Raw genomic sequence first — 20,662 nt, forward strand, 5'->3', positions numbered from 1 at the left:
ATATATATATATATATATATATATATATATATATATGTCGTGCCGAATATGTAGAACTGGTCAATTAGCAAGAACTCATTTAAAATTAAGTCCTTTCTAAAATTTTCTCTTATACGTTTAAAGATATATTTTTTTCACTAACGTTGATGTAAAAATTTATAATTTTGCACCAAAAGGAACTTAGAAAACTTACCTAACCTTATTATAACAAGAGCAATTTATTTTAGCCTAACCCAACTAAATATATTTTAGATTTGTTTACAATAATTTAATACTAAACAAACACAGTGAAGTATATTTTTTTCGTTAGGTTCAGAATGATTTTGGCGAAATTATTGCATACACAAATTTTCGCTTGTCCTATATGGCAAGATGAACGTTGCTATTTAAGCCAAGATCGCAAGTTCTGCCTATTCGGCACGACATATATATATATATATATATATATATATATATATATATATATATATATACATATATATATTTATATATTTAAAGGACTTAGCTGATAGACAGAGATCGTTGCAGGTCTATACTGACAAAGATACTTACAAATTTAAAGCAATACCAAGAAAAGTTTGAAAACAAATGAACTGACTGCATATTTTCCATGCTTTTGTTATTTATTTGACTAATATACTGATAGATAAATGCAAGTTAGGAAGGTGATTCAAGATAAAAAATAAATTCTTCTTCGAGAAAGCCTATATGCAAGTGTATATGGAGTAAGATTCATTCCTACGAGGAAAATGACATTAAAAATTTTTTGGCAACAGGTGATTAAATATTTTAAATTATTTACTAACAAAAATTTGAATATTTCAAAATAAAGACAGCATGGGTAGAATATACAAGGTTAGAATATACAAGGTTAGAATATACAAGGTTAGAATGAGGTATATACAGACAGACAGACACACACACACACACACACACACACACACACACACATACAACGCTTTCAAGGTAATAAGTATATACATAATTTCCAAGAGATTAGAATATACACGCTCTCAAAAAAGTTAGAGATTAGTATGTACACATATTTTCAGAAATATTAGGATATACTCACACTGTTAAAGATGATTCTTCAATGTACTTAGAATTCAACAGATACAAAAAGTATGATCCTGAATCACTTTTTTTAACTACAACTTTACATTGTTTTGACGTCTAATTGAAGATCACCTATTGGTGCAAGTTCTCTTTGGACTCTGTGTAACTGCTATTCTTGATATGCAATGGTCACACAAGTCCAATATTCTTTTAAAAAATATTTTTTTTATAAAAAGTTCAACGAAGTAGATGTTTCAACCTGAATATATATGGTATGTAATTCGTTTAATTCCCTTCAAAACTTATCAAATAGCCTAATCTATTATTAAAATTCACAAAACTTAATATACCTTAAATCTGCTTAACAAAGGTATTGTAAGATTAATCTAAGTATTATTCATCAGTAACGAAATGTGTTATTCCTGTGAAAGTTTAACAGTTGTAGTAAAACTGAACAGAGAGACCCTTACTAACTAGGTTTATCTCGCGATTTTTCTCAGAAAAGCCCAAATACAAACATAAATCTATGACTACGTTCACTCAGAATGTCTTCTTTAGAATGCACGTTTTGATACCTTGATTTAACATTTCATTTCTTCTCTCAGTTACGTTATTTTGAAGTGTTGCTACCACGTGTCTACACGTTGCCACCCTCGACGGACGTGCAGTAGGCCTAGGGTTTAAATGGTGATTGTTGGGTTCCCAACATGCATAGGCCTACACGTCTTCACCCTCGATAAACGTGCAGTAGGCCTATGGTCTAATTGTTGATAATAGGGTTTCCATCATATACAGGCTTACACGTCGTCACCCTCGATGGATGTACCGTAATTGGTAACAGTGGTGTTCCCATCAGCCATACTGGACTTCATATACTGAAAGAAACCACGACCAAAAATAGATTAGTGTCTTGAGTTTCATTAAGATCAAATCATAGAAAAAAGCAACAGAAATAAAAGCAAGATACAAATTGTTATTTAGGAGAACCATGATAAGAGATACTAAGTTCAATGATGTTTTACTTTCCACTGATTACATGTCATTGTTATATGCACTATAATTCCATAGACACCAATATTTTTGTTTCGTCATACCTTCATGTAGATACAATGAAGCTGGGAGGAATAACATGGAGGACTTGCATAAGGGAAACAGACATTAACAATACACAAGTCAGCACTGAACATGCGCATACAGTCACAGACAATGTAGAGTGAACCACGACGAATGTGAGTGGATTGTTTTCACGGCAGAAGCAGAGTTCAACATGCAGGCACATTCCAAACTGCTTTGTTAACAAAGACATCTGATTGTTGTTTAAATCAAATAAAAGGCAGTTTAACACATTTTCCTGGCACTTGGTAGTGGTGTTTTATTCATCAGGAAACAAAACATTGGTCTCTTGGACACACGTCTTAATAAGACGATGACCCAGTCAACAGTTAAACATACGCTGGGCTACACCAGCAAGGTTTTACAGCTCGTTCATTAAACAAAGAATCATTACGGAAATAAATGGTATAAAATACCGACACAATGGAAATATAAACACATATGCAGTATAAAGTGATCCTTTATTGACTACGTTTCGCCCACACAGTGGGCTTTTTCAAGTCACAAACAGATCTACCTGGGGTGGAAGGGACGCGAGTATTTATAGTCAGGTTCAGAAGGCTGAGGTCAGGTGGAGAATGCTGCATCTGATGATGTACCGAGTGAGGTTATAGAGTCTAAAATCTTGGGTAGCTTGGAAATGAGATTGGATAAGTTTGTGAGCAGACCTTCTACAGTGTTCTTCCATTCCTGTGTTCTTATGTGGTATAGCGATGAAGAAGTTTCTTGGCAAGTGGAGTTTAGAAAATACTTGTTCAAGTATTTTCTAAACTCCACTATCCTCGTCACTTCATCAGAGACTGCAGACGACGGGCATTAAACATCTTCAACACACCCAGAGAAGACACTGCCGAGAAGAGATACATAGTCCTCCCTACCAACTCCATTGCCAAACACGTTTCCAACATCTTTTCCAATACCTCATTCCAAGTATCTACCTCCACAACCACGACCATCAAGGACATTACCAGTGATAGACAGGACAAGCTTCCACCCTCTGCAGGAGTATACATAATCCCTTGTAATGACTGCAACAAGTTATACGTGGGTGAAACATCAAGGGACCTCCAAACACGTATTTCAGAACACCAATACGCAAGCAGGTCTGACGACACAAGGAATGCCTGTGTACAACATCGTAATTCACACAACCACTTGATAAACTACAGAAACTCAAGACTTATCGCCACAGAAGACAAGACCCAATACCGAAGAATCCTGGAATCATCACTTATTTCTATATCCAACAACTTCAACCAGAACAGTGGCTTCTATAACATAGCTGAACCACTTGCCAAGAAACTTCTTCATCGCTATCCCACATAAAAACACAGGAATGGAAGAACACTGCTCACAAACTTATCCAATCTCATTTCCAAGCTACCCAAGATTTTAGACTCTATAACCCCACTCGGTACATCATCAGATGCAGCATTCTCCACCTGACCTCAGCCTTCTGAACCTGACTATAAATACTCGCGTCCCTTCCACCCCAGGTAGATCTGTTTGTGACTTGAAAAAGCCCACTGTGTGGGCGAAACGTAGTCAATAAAGGATCACTTTATACTGCATATGTGTTTATATTTCCAAAGAATCATTACATAGTAGTGTATCCTAAGATAAAATTATTATTATTACAGGTATTCCTTTAAACATTTTTCCCTCTATACTCGCTTAATTGGGTTTAAAACTTATTGATGAAACAAAGGGTCATTAAGGCGGCATGTAACCCGCTCGCAACCGGTCAAGGATTCTTTAATTTCTAAAATCGGGATTACAGTAAACTTTCAGCGTATTCAAATTGAAAGGCATACAACTCTCTTTGTATTTAACCTCTGGTCCTCGGTATATAACTACAGAACTGACTGGTGACTGGGACAATAACCAGTCAAGAAAGTATTAAGGAATGCAATTCACAAACAACTTTTTTTTTTATTTTAGACGACGTTTCGCTTAGAAACTTCACAGAGCTCAATACTAAGGAAAGGGTGTCTAAACTATGAACTTGCCGTGCATTATTGTAAGCAATAATACACTTGTAAGACTCTCAGTTACAGGAAATGTAAGTACACCCTTCTAGCCACTCAAACTGCTGTCCTTCATTCCTCATGATTAACAGGTTCGGACATTGCATTTTGATACAGTAATGCAGCAGTGTTTTACACTTTAACACATAGAGTATACATACCAAGATATATATATATATATATATATATATATATATATATATATATATATATATATATATATATATATATATATATATATATATATATATAAAGAGAGAGAGAATACAGAATTCTTAACTAGTTTTGAACAGTCTACGTGCAATCTTAATGACTTCGTGTAGTCGATAGTTTTTAAACTCCTCTTCCTTCTCCCGGTATACCTCACAGTTCAACGATTGAGAGTGGTGTCCATTAGTCTTCAATCCCAAAGTGACCTCGCAATTCAAAAGTCGAAGGTCTCCTAACACATTGTCACTCATTTTGGCAGACAAACTCTATTCAGTACTGGAAAAAAACAAAGGCCTCTCTAGACTTTCTTCTTACTTATTCATTTCAGCTTTGTTGTGTTTTATAACTACTTAGATTTTAAGTAGAGTCAAACAGCAACGAGGTCATATTCTTTAGATATAATAATAATAATAATAATAATAATAATAATAATAATAATAATAATAATAATAAAGAAAGCCTATTGTGGTACACTCTTGTTCACCTACCTATACCTAATCCCAACGAACTCATACAGTCAGGCTGAACAAGGAAGCATAAGCAAAATACATATGTATAGAAAAACAGACCAACTTAGATTCGCTTCCCCCACAACACACACACACACACACACACACGCACACACACACACACACACACACACACACACACACACACACACACACACACACACACACATCAGGGAAAATAGTTAAATTTATGCACGTTATATATTCCTATTTACATTTTTTCGCCCAAACTAACCTACCATATTTAACTAACTGGTTAAATTTGTGCTCTGTAAACTAGCATAAATGGCTTAACCTAAGAACGAAACTGCATTACTTTGGGTAGCTGTTTTCCCTGGAGGAATAAAGCTTCAAATGGCCCGAGAAAGCTGTGAGAAATTATTTGATGCCAGCTGGATTAACACGTTAACAAGGTTATATACATTGAGGGGTGTGAGTCTCTCCGTGTATTTAAATGGGAAGTTATGAGTCTTTCGATGTATATTAGTTGAGGGGTATGAATCTCTCAGTGAATATGCATTAAAGGTGTGAATCTCTAAGTGTATATATACACAATGAAGTGTAAATCTCTCAGTGTATATACACACTGAGAAGTGTGACGTCTCATTGTATATATACCGAGAAAGGTGAATCTCAGTGTATATACAATGATAACTTAGTTTTATCATTATTTTAGGGATTAAATTATTATTATTATTATTATTATTGTGAAGCGTTAATCCCGCAGCTGTTACAAAGCCCGTGGGGCAGTGAAACAGTTACATTTGATCCAAGGCATGGGACAATTCCCACGTTTGCATCAAGAACCCTTCGCCAGTATCGAGGGACCTCTCAGGGATGGGGTGTGTTTCAACATCCTTGACTGGTCTTGAAGTGACTAGCACATTAAAAAAAAAAAAAAAAAACTCGCGTAGTCGATAGTATATAATCTGAACAAACCAACCAGTCGTCCATGTTTTGACCAGTTTATTGAGGACGTACCTAAAGCACTTTCATGATTTGCTTTGAAATTCAAGGCATGCAAATTTTGCAGTGTGTTCTTGTAGGTTTAGCCATTCTAAACTGGGCTGTGTATTATTTATTATCGAGTGATGCTAAGCTATGTCTATGTGTGCATGTGTAGATACAGGAAATGTGCAGAACTACTTAAGCATGGAATTATTTGCTCGTAGTGAGACAATTACCATATTGCAAAACCTCTAATATTTTGCAGATATGGCATTATCTTTTTTCTGTTACTTTATAGTAGCCTAGGATGTTTATATACAATTTATTTTATTTATTTAAATTTCATTTAATATATTTTTAATTTAATTAAGTGATGTGAATGAGTATTTTTTTCAGTATTGTTCAATATTTTCTTATTCAGGTTACTTACTTTATTATGTAATTATTGTTACATTCAGTTTATTACTCTATTATTTATAGTTTATTGTTATTACCGAGCAAAAGCCTCCTGCATACACCAGAGAAAATTCTACAGTCCTACCTTAATTATTTGAAGCAGTAGGACATAAACTAGGATGTCCATTTAGCGTGTCCATCTAGAATGTAGCATGCAGTAGAAAACGGGGATGGGTTGAACAGTAGAAAACTGAAGTGAGGTAAACACAGGAAAAACAGTGACAGGAGGAGCAGTAACAACTGAAGGCCCATGAAGCAGTAAAAATCAAGAGATTCTTTGCATAATACATAAATATGGGAACAAAACAGAGAGGAAAAAGACACTGATATACAAACAGAAAACATGGATGAATTATGAAGATAAATTAAGTTGTTGAAAATAATGAAATACGGTAATGAGAAAATGTAAGAAAATAACACTGTTACTTTAAGTAAGGAATAACGACTGTTATTAGTGATTATCAATAAGTGGAAGCAGAGAAAATAATACAGCTGCTCTCAAAAATAAAGGAAAAATTATTTTTTAGTAGAAATATTAGGAGTGGGAGATGAGAGGCAAACGTAAAAGAGGGAAAGAGGTAAACATAGCTTAAAATGGATAATGCGAAGGAGGACAGAGGAGGCAGAAGAAACTGTGGCATATAAATGATGAAGAATAAGATAAAGAATGACTGCAAAGCCTTCAAATAGAAACGAGTTCTACCAATGGCGGAACATTACAGAAAATGGAGCAATACAGAGAACAGATCACTACAGAAGGTAGAGCACTACAAAGGACAGAGAGCTACAAATAAGGAAGCATGAGAAGGCTGTGTACTATATAGCAAGGAAGAACAGGAAATGGGTTACCCAGCAGGAAGCAGGGAGAGCTTCAACAGCAGGGTGGGAGTTCAACAGCAGGAAACGAGAATGGGCTGAACACCATAGAACCAAGTCGGGTGGGGCGTAAGACAACTGGAAGAGAAAGGCGTTAGCAAGTAGGTAGGAAGCTGGATGAGGTGAGTGCTAGGAAAAATGGGTAGATAGCTAAAAACATTGACTTTGAAAATGGATAGACAGGGAATATTTTTGGAAATAGCGTTAGGAAGTATATATACAAAATGAGGAGACTATTGTCTTAGATGGAGAAGATAGATACTAGATTATGAGTTAGAGTTAGGATCTTAGAAGAAAAACACAACCAGCAGGCGCGCGCGTGTGCACACACACGCACACATGCGCACACGCACACGCGCGCACACACACGCGCACACACACGCGCACACATACGCACACACACACACACACACACACACACACACCGGTGTTCGCTTTATTTTATGAAATAAATAGAAAAAATTAAAATTTTTAAATATCTCCTAAAAAGAATAACATGTGCAGCATACATCAAATTTACAAATGTAGTAACTGCTTTCAGGAACCTAAACAATGAATCATTAAGACTCTATATTTAGTAGCAATACTTGAAGATGTAGAGCCAGCGTGGAGCCTTCGGCTAGTAAAAAATGTAAATAAATTTAAAAATATACAGAAGAGTCCCTCCAAATTACTTTTGGAGCTGAAATACTTGAACAATGAGGAGAGACTAATGCATCTGAACCTCTTGTGAAAAAGAGGGGAATTATAAAAGGTAATGGTCATGATATTTAAGATGACCAGTAATACGAACAATGTAGAAATACAATGTGTTTGACATAAGAGGGAAAACTACAAGGAAACTCAAGTAAAAGTCAAATGCACAGATTACCCTTAGGGACAAGGGAAAAATAAATTCTTTATGAAAATTGTAGTGCTATAACATACTACAAGGCAAGGTAGGGAAGGCAGACTCTGTATATGATTTCAAACGCAGGCGTGGCCAAACCCAAGGAAAAATATAAACAAATGTATACTAGTTACTGAAGAAAGGACATCACGAGCACTGCTGTGTTCCTGCAACTACTTATACATACACACGAATAGGTAAATTCACACATGCACACACACACACACACACACACACACACACACACACATACACACACACATACACACACACACACACACACACACATACACACACACACACACACACACACACACATACACACACACACACACACACACACACACACACACATACACACACACACACACGAACACACACACGAACACCTAGAAATACGCTGAAATGTTTAAAAACTTGAGATAAGATCACACGTAATGACAGAGATAGAGATAAATAAGAGAGAGAGAGAGAGAGAGAGAGAGAGAGCGAATGAGAGAGAGAGAGAGCGAGAGAGAGAGAGAGAGAGAGAGACAGAAAGAGAGAGATGCAGTCTTTGAAAGTCTTAGGAACAGCTGGAGACAGAGAGAAAACTAGGTAAACATACAGAAATATATATATATATATATATATATATATATATATATATATATATATATATATATATATATATATATATATATATAGACAAAATAACGAATACAATAAATACATTTAAAATCTTAAAATCACATTTATACAGCCAGTACACAGTATGCAGAATAGTGTTAAATATAAGCAACGTACAGTCAGCAGCTAACTAAAGTGAGATTTGCCCATCAAAAATAGTAAGGAAAGACTAAGCTGCTTGAGAAAATCATGAAATTTACATATAAGTGGATTCTGATTAGCAAATTTCGAATATATTTATATTTGAATAAAGAAAAACATGTGAATTTAATATTATTTTAGTTTGTACACTGGCACACTAAGCCTTTCAGTTTTGTGTAAATATACAACAGAAGACAACACAGTGACTTATGAGCCAAGAACCTGAGGACATTTATATATGCTTTTTTGTAAAAATTAATTATTAACGATTATTAATAATTAAGTCCATTAATTATTTTATAATTAATTATAAAATTATTATACTTTTATGTACGTGTATGTCTTTACCCATTTAATTCTCGCACGTCTATCAGAGTAGGGGAGTTAGTAGATGGGGAGATGGAGGTTTTGGGTAGATGGCGAGAATATTTTGAGGAACTTTTGAATGTCGACGAAGAAAGGGAGGCGGTAATTTCATGCACTGGCCAGGGAGGTATACCATCTTTTAGGAGTGAAGAAGAACAGGATGTGAGTGTGGGGGAGGTACGTGAGGCATTACGTAGAATGAAACGGGGTAAAGCAGCTGGAATTGACGGGATCATGACAGAAATGTTAAAAGCAGAGTTGAAGTGGTTGGTATTTTTGTTTAATAAATGTATGAAAGAGGGGAAGGTACCTATGGATTGGCGGAGAGCATGTATAGTTCCTTTATATTAGGGGAAGGGGGACAAAAGAGACTGTAAAAATTATAGAGGAATTAAGTTTACTGAGTATACCAGGAAAAGTGTACGGTAGGGTTATAATTGAAAGAATTAGGGGTAAGACAGAATGTAGGATTGGGGATGAGCTAGGAGGTTTCAGAGTGGGTAGGGGATGTGTAGATCAAGTGTTTACATTGAAGCATATATGTGAACAGTATTTAGATAAAGGTAGGGAAGTTTTTATTGCATTTATGGATTTAGAAAAGGCATATGATAGAGTGGATAGGGGAGCAATGTGGCAGATGTTGCAAGTATATGGAATAGGTGGTAAGTTACTAAATGCTGTAAAGAGTTTTTATGAGGATAGTGAGGCTCAGGTTAGGGTGTGTAGAAGAGAGGGAGACTACTTCCCGGTAAAAGTAGGCCTTAGACAAGGATGTGTAATGTCACCATGGTTGTAAAAGAAGTAAATGCTAGGGTGTTCGGGAGAGGGGTGGGATTAAATTATGGGGTATCAAATACAAAATGGGAATTGACACAGTTGCTTTTTGCTGATGATACTGTGCTTATGGGAGATTCTAAAGAAAAATTGCAAAGGTTAGTGGATGAGTCTGGGAGTGTGTGTAAAGGTAGAAAGTTGAAAGTGAACATAGAAAAGAGTAAAGTGATAAGGGTATCAAATGATTTCGATAAAGAAAAATTGGATATCAAATTGGGGAGGAGGAGTATGGAAGAAGGGAATGTTTTCAGATACTTGGGAGCTGACGTGTCGGCAGATGGATTTATGAAGGATGAGGTTAATCATAGAATTGATGTTGCGGCCCCTGCCAAACTAGCGGTTAAATAGTTAACCTGCCGGCCGGCTGTACCACTGGGTGCGTCATCAAACCCAATGTGGGGGCTGCTGAGCCGGCCTTAGAGCAGTAAGAGCCTGAGTGCCTCACGGTACACACCTAAGCAGTAGGTACCTGACCACCGAAGGGTACACGTCTACTGGCTTTAGTAACAGTATGTACCAGAGCGCCTCGCTGTACACACCTAAGCAGTAGGTACCTGACCACCGAAGGGTACACGTCTACTGGCTTTAGTAACAGTATGTACCAGAGCGCCTCGCTGTACACACCTAAGCAGTAGGTACCTGACCACCGAAGGGTACACGTCTACTGGCTTTAGAAATATTATGTACCTGAGCGCCTCGCTGTACACACCTAAGCAGTAGGTACCTGACCACCGAAGGGTACACGTCTACTGGCTTCAACATTAAGTACCTGAACTCCTCAGGGTACACGTCTATGCAGTAGGTACCTGACCACCGAATCGTACCTATCTACTGGCGTTAGAAGAACCGCTCACCGCAGCTCACTGAGTCTGTTGGCCTCAGTTACTTGACGGCCGCATTTTACTAAAATATAATTAATAACCCTACACAGGGTACAACTCTTGACACTACTGTCACTATATATATATCTCTATGCTAAAACAATAAATTATAAATAACATTTTTATAATAATAAATTACAATCAACTGCCTCTCACGACACGAAGTCAGTCACACGACACTGTTCAGTGTACACTACAACCAGGCCATCTTCAGTGTCCCACGACACCCTTTTCATCTCAGTGTTCCACTACGGTCCTGTGCATATCTCAGTGTTCCACTCCATCGTACGTCCCTCAGTGTCACACTACGGTCCTGGCCCAGTTCAGTGTAACACTCCAACCTTTTCTTCATGTAATGTCCCACTAAACAGCATCTGACGACTCCGGCCCACAGTTGATCAACGTAGACGGTGAGTCCACAGACATCACCGGTAGTCCAGTAAATCCTCTCCAAAGGCGGTTGACACACCGCTAGCCGAACACCATGCTGCAAGCTCACTGAATGCGGCCGTCAAGTAACTGAGGCCAACAGACTCAGTGAGCTGCGGTGAGCGGTTCTTCTAACGCCAGTAGATAGGTACGATTCGGTGGTCAGGTACCTACTGCATAGACGTGTACCCTGAGGAGTTCAGGTACTTAATGTTGAAGCCAGTAGACGTGTACCCTTCGGTGGTCAGGTACCTACTGCTTAGGTGTGTACAGCGAGGCGCTCAGGTACATAATATTTCTAAAGCCAGTAGACGTGTACCCTTCGGTGGTCAGGTACCTACTGCTTAGGTGTGTACAGCGAGGCGCTCTGGTACATACTGTTACTAAAGCCAGTAGACGTGTACCCTTCGGTGGTCAGGTACCTACTGCTTAGGTGTGTACAGCGAGGCGCTCTGGTACATACTGTTACTAAAGCCAGTAGACGTGTACCCTTCGGTGGTCAGGTACCTACTGCTTAGGTGTGTACCGTGAGGCACTCAGGCTCTTACTGCTCTAAGGCCGGCTCAGCAGCCCCCACATTGGGTTTGATGACGCACCCAGTGGTACAGCCGGCCGGCAGGTTAACTATTTAACCGCTAGTTTGGCAGGGGCCGCAACAATTGATGAGGGAAAAAAGGTGAGTGGTGCGTTGAGGTATATGTGGAGACAAAAAACGTTATCTGTGGAGGCAAAGAAGAGAATGTATGAAAGTATAGTAGTACCAACACTCTTATATGGGTGTGAAGCTTGGGTTGTGAATGCAGCAGCGAGGAGGCGGTTGAAGGCAGTGGAGATGTCCTGTCTAAGGGCAATGTGTGGTGTAAATATTATGCAGAAAATTCGGAGTGTGGAAATTAGGAGAAGGTGTGGAGTTAATAAAAGTATTAGTCAGAGAGCTGAAGAGGGGTTGTTGAGGTGGTTTGGTCATTTAGAGAGAATAGATCAAAGTAGAATGACATGGAGAGCATTTAAATATGTAGGGGAAGGAAGGCAGGGTAGGTGTCGTCCTCGAAAAGGTTGGAAGGAAGGGGTAAGGGAGGTTTTGCGGGCGAGGGGCTTGGACTTCCAGCAGGCGTGCATGAGCGTGTTCGATAGGAGTGAATGGAGAAGAATGGTATTTGGGACCTGACGATCAGTTGGAGTGTGAGCAGGGTAATATTTAGTGAAGGGATTCAATGAAACCGGTTATTTTTATATAGCCGGTCTTGAGTCCTGGAAATGGGAAGTACAATGCCTGCACTCTAAAGGAGGGGTTTGGAATATTGGCAGTTTGGAGGGATATGTTGTGTATCTTTATACGTATATGCTTCGAAACTGTTGTGTTCTGAGCACCTCTGCAAAAACAGTGATTATATGTGAATGAGGTGAAAGTGTTGAATGATGATGAAAGCATTTTCTTTTTGGGGATTTTCTTTCTTTTTGGGTCACCCTGCCTCGGTGGGAGACGGCCAACTTGTTAAATATATATATATATATATATATATATATATATATATATATATATATATATATGTCGTGCCGAATAGGCACAACTTGCGATCTTGGCGTAAATAGCAACGCTCATCTTACCATATAGGACAAGTGAAAATTTGTGTATGCAATAATTTCGCCAAAATCATTCTGAACCTAACGAAAAAATATATATTTGATTGTGTTTGTTTAGTATTAAATTGCTGTAAACGTATTTAAAACATATTTAGTTGGCTTATGCTAAAATAAATTGCTTTTGTTATAATATGGTTAGGTAAGTTTTCTAAGATTCTTTTGGTGCAAAATTAATTTTTTTTACATTAACATTAATGAAAAAATATATCTCTAAACGTATAAGAAAAAATTTCAGAAAGTACTTAATTTTAAATGAGTTCTTGCTAATTGACTAGTTTTACATATTCGGCACGATATATATATATATATATATATATATATATATATATATATATATATATATATATATATATATATATATATATATATATATATATATATATATATATATATATATATGTATATATATATATATATATATATATATATATATATATATATATTTAACACATCAGCCGCCCCCCACCAAGGTAGGGCGGTCAGAAAAAAAAATCATCGTTCACTCCATCACGGTCTTGCCAGAGGCATGTTTACACTACAGTTATAAAACTGCAACATTAACACCCCTCCTTCAGAGTGCAGGCACTGTACTTCCCATCTCCAGGAATCAAGTCCGGCCTGCCGGTTTCCCTGAATCCCTTCATAAATGTTACCTTGCTTACACTCCAACAGCACGTCAAGTCCTAAAAACCGTTTGTCCCCATTCGCTCCTATCTAACACGCTCACAGCTGCCAGGGTTGTTTGTTATTTATATTTAGAAATTTTCCAAGTGTTGCAACATTATTCTCGACGTAAAGTTGCAGCAGGCAGAAGGTTAATCAGTGAAATAGATGATAATTGTGTACATGTGTACTCGTGAGTGTGAAGCCTAAGTGCATCATGGCTTGTGTCACTGGTGAGAATATCAATGCTTCCATATGAGACTATAAATGCTTCCATCAGATGTTGTAGCCGAGTACACTTAGTATATAACATAGTGTGTGTTGTTGATGAGGACAACAGACATTAATGATTTCGAATTCTTCACAGCCTAATTTGCTTGTTCTTAATATTTGGGAACTTATCTGCTATATTTATAACAGTTCTGAGTCTTTACATTGTGAGTTTAGAGACATTATTCTGGCCAAGACCAAAATTAGAATTGCTCGAAGCTTGTTGACTATTTCATAGTTCAAAGCACCACTGGCTGCTTAAATATACAAATGTTTTTGAGTTGTTTGTGTCGTAGTATTATACTTGGCAAGGGGTGCATGGTGGAGATGTTCATTATGTTGCCATAATATGTATCTAGACATTCTCTCTATGATGAAATAACCATGAATTAGAGAAGTCCACTATAGTACTATAACATTCATTTTCAAATGCTCACTATGGCGCAAAGACAATACTTCAGACACGCCCATTATTGTGCAAGTAGATGGCCTCGACTAACCTATATAATAAGCATTGACATGACTTATGGAAAAACAAATAAAATGTTCTCTTTGAATATAAATATTAATTTGCACTTTATTTAACATAATTGAAAGCATTTTTTCATACACTGATTGCATAAGTTCCTATTTATTGTCTTATCTGTCATGATCTGCTTGTTTCATTAATCGATTCTGAAACTGTTCTATATAAAACTTTAAAGATGCCAACTCTCCTTATTTTCCTATGTTCATCCTATATGCATATTAGAGTTTCTTTTTTATTTGCTTACTTAATACTCCTAATTAATGTGTATATACAGTTTTGTGCACGAATGACTGAGACATAAGTGATGGCTGACTTCAGCTTATCAGTAGTGTATGTCAGTGAACATTTTATTCAGATACTAGCAGAGTCAACAATCTCTTTCAACTTGAATGTGAAAAATGTGTGTCCATGGTCTTTCTGTTTATTGGTGTTTGGTTCCTTTTCCATTTTTCCATTTCTTCCATTTTTTTTTTTACTTCTGGTGTTGAATTGTGGGTATATATATTTATTTGTTTGTTTCTCTGTGGGTGAATATGAATCTTACTATCGTGATTTCATCTCTCTGCAATGTCTTTTTTAACCAGTTGGCTTTAATTTATTTAATGTCGGTTTCAAATGTCATTATTTTACGCCGCTGGTTTGGCTGTGAATATACAGTGCAGTCTGTGATTAGGTCTACTGGTCTCTGGGAGACGTTGTAACCTGTTTTACATCTGAGGTATACATGGTGAATGCAAGGTGTAATCTCGTTGATTCCATGATATGCAGGGATAGGGAGCCTCTTAATGCATCCTGGAATTATGCACTAAGTTCATGGCCCCCAGTGAGGTTGGGGGACATGACTGATGCCAAATTGATAATTAGTTTTGTTGTGGTAGTGTGTATTATTCTTGATGCCCTTCCTGCCTTGTCTAGGTCGTGTACTGTTTGAGAGCCAGATGTTAGTTGCAGCAACTAACAGCGCAATTCCTCTAATTGTTGTTTTTTCTCCTGTGTAGTCTAACTATTCCTTATTTCGCATTAATATCTTCATTTTTCGAATGTTATTTTATCAGAGAAACTACCCACTTCTATTTCTTATTTTATCTTCAACTCCTTTTTATTCTCAATCATACTTTAAACACGGCCCCGGTGTGTGTGTGTGTTTGTGTGTGTGTGTGTGTGTGTGTGTGTGTGTGTGTGTTTGTGTATGTATGTGTATGTGTGTGTGTGTGTGTGTGTGTGTGTGTGTGTGTGTGTGTGTGTGTGTGTGTATGTATGTGTGTGTGTGTGTGTGTGTGTGTGTGTGTGTGTGTGTGTGTGTGTGTGTGTGTGTGTGTGTGTGTGTGTGTGCGTTACACCCCTCTGTCAAAGATAGTTGGGTTGCTATGTTATTTATTTTCTGGTGCTTCTGATTAAGGTTGCAAGCTGTGTGACGCGGAGAGAATAATTCCTACACCCACGTCTGGGCATTGCGTCATAACTCCTCGTCACCGTGTTCGTCAAAGTCTCTGTCATATTGAGTGAGTCTGTGGGTCTCAGGTTGCTGGGTGTTCCTTGGGTCTTCCTTCCTCCTTACCGAGAAGGTGGTGGCAGCGTAGGAGTTAGGTCCGCCTCGCATCAGTTTGTGTTGGCTCCATTTTTTCTTGAAGATGCCCAGTACCTGTCAAGGAGCAAAAGTGAGATGTAAAGATGAATATTTTTTACCGAAAATAAAGAGGTAACACAGACTGGAAGAAAAGCAAATCTAAAATGGAAATTTTGCGGTGATAAGTAAATTAGGTTTTTAGGGTTAAATCATGTCAAATGCACGGAGGGGGGGGGGAAGGTAAGGCTGCACTTCACCTGTTTACTAATACCTTTAATAATTTACAGAATAAAATAGTAATTAGAGTAAATTCTCAGTGTATACTGAGAGATACACACACTTATCTGTGTATATTCTCTATTACGATATGAGAGGTTAACTTATGCAGCTTATGAGGTTAACTTGTCAGAGTAAATCTCTAACTGATCTCAGTGAATATCCATTACTGAATGTTAAAGCTGCAGTTATTAACAGATTTTTCACACTTTGCAAATGCCATTTCCAAAATTCTTTTTAAAGACCCTGAATGTGAAATAATGTACAACAACTGAAATTATATATTATATGGCATGCAACATCAAATCTTAACCTATGATACAGCAACACAAAGTTGATAATAACGATAATTTTAATATATTCACACAGACTAACTAAAAAAAATAGCAATCCAAAAATAAGTAAAATACAAATTTAGAGTAAGTAATACTTTGGTTAGCATTTTTCTAACTCAGAAATATTCTTTGGCAAACTGAGTTCTGCTTCTTTGCGAATATTTGTAAGGTTAAATAGTGGCAAGCAGAGTAATCGACGACTAGAGTAATAAAGACACTTACAGCAGAGCGAGACTTTATTACACAACGTTTCACTCAAGGGAGAGCTTTCACTAAAATTGATAAAGCTGACTTGTAAAGGGAAACATTGCGTAATAAAATCTTGTTTTGCCGTAAGCTTCTTTGTCCTACCTTTGCCGTCTTTACCATGTGATACAGTGAATGGGGGAGCGTGTCACTTTTGTTTGAGACAATGGGGTGAGGCAAAGATGCTACTGTAATGTTTATCCAAGAGAAGCTACTAATTCCTATCTAATGTTAAGATAGGGAAAAGACTAGTTCCTATATGACATAAGACAGAACAGACTAGCTCATATGAGATGTGAGATACGATAAGCCATCGTTGCCATCAGCGATAACGGGTAGAAGTTGCTGTAGTTCCTATATATATTAAGGAGCAGAGAAAAGACTAGTTCCAACTAAAGAAAAGAACAGAGATTAGTTTATTTCAAAGATAAGTGACAGAATATAGACTAATTTTTATTTAAGGTGTAGGATACACTAGAGACCAGCTTGAATCTAAGGCGAGTGATAAAAGAGAGAGACTAACTTCTATCGAATATGAGAGATAGATTAGAGATTAGTTCCTACATATATAAGGCAAATAACAGAGCAGAGACAATCATTACGATTAGATTTATGGGGAAATACTGAAGCTATAGGTAAAACATAATGTATGAATAATGGAAGGTAGTTACGTTTGATCTAAGGACGAAAAGTGTACCTCCAATTTCTTGGATCAAGAGCCCTTTGCCTTAGATTGTTGGAATCTCTACTCATATAGAACCTGAAGCTTAATAATAATGAAAAATTAATTCAACTTTTCACTTATAAATAATTTACCATAGTTTGCATTTGGGTATTTCTGTTAAGAAAAGTACATAGCAACCTGATGTGTACAGTAGTTTCAGTACTATCAAGATTTAGAAATCTTTACAAAATATAATTATTTTTGTGTCTGTTTACTTTTCCCATTAAAAGATTTAATTAGATTCCAAAATCATTAGCTTTATTTACACAAGGTAAATACCCTGACAGGTGTGTTACTCCCAGCAAAGAATTAGAAGTTCATCTGGTATAATCTTGCGATACTGCATTTTACATTAATATAATTGTAATATATAATATAGCTTGATACGTAGATTCCATGATACGTAGGTTGATACATATGTAGCTTTATACGTAGTTTGGCTGCTTGATACATAGATTAATACGGCGGTAGCCTCGTACATAGGGAAGTTGATACATAATTTTTTTATACCTAAAAAGGTTGATACGTAGGTAGATACGTAAGGAAACAATGCAGGTAACTAGGTAGGTAATTATCTCTACAGGAGAGCAAGCAAGGAGGTTCATAAGTATTGACACAGAGAAGAAGTTCCCTCATTAAGACTGACGACCTGATATTAGCGAACGTCGAAGTCCCACCAGGTCGAAGTGGGAAAAGTCTCACTTGTGGCCAGGACAACTGCTGTGTCCTGGCACAACGTGTATTTTACCACTGAATATGAAAGGAGCATGTAGTTTTTTATTGAGTATTGATGCTGATATGGTCAAAGAAAATCAGCATGGATTATACGGGTTCCTGTTACCCGCCTTGTCACATGTACTTCCATTTACTTCATAAATAATGAAAATGTTTTTATGAAGAGAGAGGAGAGAGAGAGAGAGAGAGAGAGAGAGAGAGAGAGAGAGAGAGAGAGAGAGAGAGAGAGAGAGAGAGAGAGAGAGAGAGAGTGGCTTTGCTGTCTTGCATGACCCTTGACCTGCAAAAGGCAGCATAAGCTGGATACATGTGTCGTCCTGTACTCAGTATTAAAGAAAAGACACGCTCTGTGTAAAGCTGTATCATGTCAAAGAAACATAAAGCTTTACAGAGAGCGAAACGTTGCCACAATAAAAGCTTATTCTGCAAGATTGTCATTTATTCCAAATATGCTACAATGTATTCATCGACACCGTCCTACAGTCTCAGACTGAGGCAAACGACCAGAAAACTTCCATGTGTGAACTATAAATATTGTTTACTCTCACCATCTCCAGCTTCGCCTATCTAACGAGAACAAAAATGTGTTGGACTAATCTTTAATTTTAATATGAAGGATAAGCCTTAAAGTTAAGTAAGCAGGAGTCATTTGTGTGGTTGGGAATATTTGTTAGGCTGTTTGTCAGTAGCACTACAAGGATATGCCTCCTTTTATATGCTAGGAATTAGTTGTTTGTGGATGAACGTGAAGTAAGCAGGGAGGGAGACATATGCATGAGAGAGAGAGAGAGAGAGAGAGAGAGAGAGAGAGAGAGAGAGAGAGAGAGAGAGAGAGAGAGATGCTCCTCTTCCAGTTGAGAGAGTCAAGCAGTTCTAATGCTTCTCCTCCAAGCTAGTCCTAGAGGCCAAGTCAATAAATGCGAGAAAAGTAAGCAAACCAGAAAGAAAACGACAATAACATCTTTCACTTCAGAAAGAAGAGACATATTGTGTGCATTTTAAAAGTTTAGCCACTGCCTAGATACTGAGAGTAAGAGAAAGAGAACATACATGTGAATTTTAATGAGTTCACGGCTTCCCCCCTTCCCTTTGTAAACTTGGAGGTAATGAAGAACTGCTATGGAGCACTAGAAAAGAGTGACCATCCCTGACAGTAATGTTGCTTCCACCTGGAAAGATACAGAGGAAAGGGTGATGTTGAAAGGAACATTTGTAATAAGTGATTATTGATAAGGGTTTTAATAGTTGAAGAGATGACATTTTTTCGATTGGAGAAATGTAAAACAGAGACGTGAAAGTATTTTTAACTATTAGACGTAGTTGTTTTGCTTTTATGGACTTACTGCCAAGTGTTCATGGGATTATTATAACTATTATTATTTATGTTTAACCGAGGAGTAAAAGTATGAGGGTCACTCAATGCAGTGAGTGTTGGAGGCTCGATCCTCCATCCGTTAATTGTGACTCGATCTCTAGACAGTCAGGCTGCTGGCGATTGCCTTCAACACCTAGAGTGTTGGAGACTCGATCCTCCGTCCACTCTTTGTGTGCATGATGGAGGAGACGGACAAGCTACTCACACAGCCACACTTCCTCTCAGGTCACTGGAGACCTGATTGTAGTACAAGTGAATATGAAATAAAATTTAAAAAAGATTGAAAAAAATTTATAGCAAAGCATTACAGAGATAGATATATGAATCTAATCCTATAAGCAAAGTTTGAAGTACTGAAGTAAAATAAAAGATTCTAATCCTGATAAAGCTAATTTAGTTTGGGTGTGTGTGTGTTTGTGTGTGTGTGTGTGTGTGGGTGTGGGTGTGTGTGTGTGTGTGTGTGTGTGTGTGTGTGTGTGTGTGTGTGTGTGTGTGTGTGTGTGTTCACCGAATTTTATTGGCAGGGAGTCGCATCTCAATAATAATAATAACAAAATATTAATAATAATAATAATAATAATAATAGTAATAATAATAACACCAACAATAATAATAATAGCAAAAACAATAATAATAATAATAATAATAATAATAATAATAATAATAATAATAATAATAATAATAATAATAATAATAATAATAATAATAACAATAATAATAATAATAATAATAATAATAATAATAAAAACAACAATAATAATATTAATAATAATAATAATAATAATAATAATAATGATAATAATAATAATAATAATAATAATAATAATAATAATGACAACAATAACAATAATCAGAAGGATCTCACTCAGAAGGTTTTAACACTCTAACACTATA

General features: G+C 36.9%; 1 long non-coding RNA gene across 1 annotated transcript; it reads right to left on the bottom strand.

Moving 5' to 3' along the window:
- Positions 1–764: 764 nt before the first annotated feature.
- LOC138853068 (uncharacterized) lies at positions 765–19,923 on the bottom strand. The gene is made up of 3 exons (XR_011392320.1): positions 19,444–19,923; positions 16,069–16,152; positions 765–1,931 (listed from the first exon to the last, which is right to left on the bottom strand). It is a non-coding gene; the product is annotated as an uncharacterized lncRNA (long non-coding RNA).
- Positions 19,924–20,662: the final 739 nt, after the last annotated feature.

This window comes from Cherax quadricarinatus, chromosome 22, assembly GCF_038502225.1.
Source record: "Cherax quadricarinatus isolate ZL_2023a chromosome 22, ASM3850222v1, whole genome shotgun sequence".
Classification (NCBI taxonomy): Eukaryota; Metazoa; Arthropoda; class Malacostraca; order Decapoda; family Parastacidae; genus Cherax; species Cherax quadricarinatus.